This window comes from Macrobrachium nipponense, chromosome 39 (genome assembly GCF_015104395.2).
Source record: "Macrobrachium nipponense isolate FS-2020 chromosome 39, ASM1510439v2, whole genome shotgun sequence".
Lineage (NCBI taxonomy): Eukaryota > Metazoa > Arthropoda > Malacostraca > Decapoda > Palaemonidae > Macrobrachium > Macrobrachium nipponense.
Genome location: NC_061099.1, coordinates 13,933,218 through 13,936,776, shown reverse-complemented (window position 1 = coordinate 13,936,776; position 3,559 = coordinate 13,933,218).

The following is a 3,559-nucleotide window of genomic DNA, read 5'->3' as shown; positions in this document are numbered from 1 at the left end:
GGAGAAGGGTAATAGATTATCGGAACTTAAATTCACACACCATCCCCAGTAGCAATGCCAATGCCTGTCATAAAATGATATGTTAGCTCAATTAGGTGGAGCAAAAATGTTTTACGTCATTAGACTTGCTCAGTGGATATTGGCAGGTACCTTTAGGTGAAGAGTCCAAGCCTTTGACAGCTTTTTAGTACTCATAAGGAACATTTTACAGTTGAAGTCATGCCCTTTGGTCTTACATCAGCCCCATTAACCTTTACTCGATTGATGCTCCAAATCTTGGGAGATATAGAGGATGGTTCAGTGTATCTAGATGATGTAGTCATTTCTAGTAAGGACTTGGATAGGTACTTTAAGACGTTAGGAATAGTGTTAGAAAGACTGAAGAGTGCAGCATAAAAAAAAGATAAAAAATTAAGAAATGTCAATTCATGATGAGATCATTAGAGTATTTAGGACATGTCATCAGTGAAAATGGACTGCGTATGCAGGAAGGTAAAATAAAGGCAATTGTAGCATATCCAACTCCTAGTAACTTGAAAGCCTTGAGAAGATTCTTAGGAATGATAGGTTATTACAGGCCGTTTATTAAGGGATTTGCACTATAGCCAAACCTTTAACAGATTTAACTAAGAAGGATGCATCTTATGAATGGAAGGCAGAAAATGAAAGGGCTTTCCAAACGCTCAAAGAATTGATGACAAGAAATCCAATTTTGTTTTACCAGATTTTTCAAAGGAATTTTACTTAGACCTGCGATGCTTCCAGTACAGGTGTAGGTGCAGTATTAATGCATCAATGGCAAAACAAGAGTGAGAGCAGTATATTATGCAAGTAGAGTTTTGAATACTGCAGAAAGAAATTATAGCACTAACGAGCGGGATTGCTTGGCTCTATATTGGGGATTACGAAAGTTTAGGCATATTTTGCTAGGACATAAAGTTAATGTGCTTACAGATCACAAACCTATTTGTGATCTATTAAGAAAAGAGCTTTCACAAATAATATGAAATTTAACAGATGGTTTATAGTGTCTTAGAATTTGCCCCAGAGTTTAGATATATCCCAGGTAGATATAACACTATAGCAGATGCATTGTCAAGATCGCAAGAAGAAAACGAGAAACAAATCACAACTAATACCTTCTGCTTTAGTTGTCAGTTCACAGATCTAGATTTGGAAAGAATTCACATCGAACAACAAACGGATGCTAACATTAGAAAATAAATGGGTAAACTTAATGCAAAATGAGGTGATCAGTCTGAATTTCAATTAATCAGTGGAATTCTATATAAAACATCAGAAGAACCGAATGCTTGTTCACGCTTGTATGTACCTAAACACACTGACCCAAGGAGTTTAGAACTAACGCACACTTACAAATTGTCAGGACATCCTGGAATAAGAAAACACATAGAACGCTCACTAGAAACTATTTTTGGCCTAATTGCAATGAAGATACTAAGAGATTTATTGAGAATATTCATATCTGTAATGTACATAAGGGTAACGTAAATGTAAAGGCCCCTCTTGAGATATATCCATCAGAATTAAGTCCATTCCAAGTAGTTTCAATGGATTTTGTAGGTCCATTTCCAAACACAACTAGAGGTAACCGTCAGATATTAGTTTCTTTAGATTACTTGACTAGGTATGTTGAGATTATTCATTAAGAAATAGAGAAGCAACCACTGTAGCAGAAGCTCTGAAATCTAGAATAATTACTAGACATTCATGTTTCTCAAACACTATTATCTGATAATGCAGAATTTACTAGTGACATTTTAAGAAATTGTGTGAGTTTTATGAAATTAAAAAGTGTCAGATTATAGCATATAAACCAAGCTCTAATGGATCAGTTGAGAGAACAAATCGTAAGATAAAGGATGTAATGAAAACTTTGGTGACTCCACAGACTGAAGATTGGGACTTAACTCTTTGAAGACATACAGTTCACCTTTAATAACACTGTAAATGAATCTGTTGGAGAAACCCCACACTTTTTGTTGTTATATGGTTATCAGCAAAGAATGCCAAATAATCTTTTAGACGATGCAACTCCAACCAGACATACTCACAATACGAAGACAGTATGTTTGCATGAAAGACGAAAAGGGACTTTCGAGACAGTTAAATGTACAAGGGCTTGATTAAAGGAGTTACATCAAAAGTCTGGTAAGTATTACAATCAGAAATCCACAGTTCCAGATTTAAAAATAGGGCAACAGGTATATGTGCTTAACCATGAATTGAAGGACCGAATGTTAAAGTGAGTCCTAAATTCCAAGGTCCATATAGAGTAATAGAAAGGTTAAAGTTAAATAAATTTAAGCTAATGCATGAATCAACTTTAAATAGACCTGTTGCACATTGGAACCATATTAAAGTTGTACATTCCGACATTTGGTCAGAAGAACATTTAAAAGAATTTAAAGAATTAAAGGAGTCAAGTAGTGAAGAAAACATTAACGTAAATCCTTCCCAAACTTCATCAGCATTAGTGACTCCGAGATACAATTTAAGGAAAAGATAGGACCAAGTGCAACGGTCTATGACATTGTTGTAAAAGGTTTACTGCTTAGGATGAATTTTTGCAGGAAATGGATTTCACTATGGCTCATGGTGAGTCATATCTGCATCTCCTTCTTGCAAATCAAGAAGGGAGCAATCTTAAAGGATCCAGGTCAAGTAAAGATGATACACGATATTGCAGTGGTAAAGATTAATATAACAACCGTGGATCGGCAACAGGAACAATTGAGGGAACTACTTCATGAACTTGAAAGTCTCATAGATAGTAACCAAAATGGTGCCAACACAGTTTTGTTAATGAAACTCAGAAATGATATCAGCCAAGTTCTACCTAAACGAATTAGAAAGCATTCATTCTTCCATTTATAGGTACAGCATTAAACACTTTGTTTGGTGTGGCCAATGATACTGATGTAGAGAAAGATAGAGCTAGAATAGAAAAGTTAGAAATGTGGGCAGCTGAACGAGGTACCATTATGAACAAGGTAATTGATGCAGCTAACAAAAACCAAATGTTGATTAATAAACTGAGGATTTTGTTAACAGTGTAGCTCAAAATATTACAGCAGAAATAAATAAATCATATAAGTCAGATCACCACTTCAAGCCACTTGTGCATAATGTCCTTACTTATTATAGTTTAATAACAGTTAAGATGGTTTGATGAGGTTAGGTTGGTAGGGTTAGGTTAGGTTAGGTTAGGTTGGGGTAGATAGTTTAGATTAGGTTAGTTTGGAGGGTTAGGTTAGGTTAGGTCGGGGGTAGATAGGTTAGGTTAGGTTAGGTTGGTATGGTTGGGCTAGGTTAGGTTGGGGTAGTTATGTTAAGTTAGCTTAGGTTAGGTTGGGGTAGTTATGTTAAGTTAGCTTAGGTTAGGTTGGGGTAGTTATGTTAAGTTAGCTTAGGTTAGCTTGGGGGTAATTAGGTTAGAATAGGTAAGGTTAGGTTGGGGTAGATAGGTTAGGTTAGCTTAGGTTCGTACGGTTAGGCTAGGTTAGGTTGGGGTAGTTATGTTAAGTTAGCTTAGATT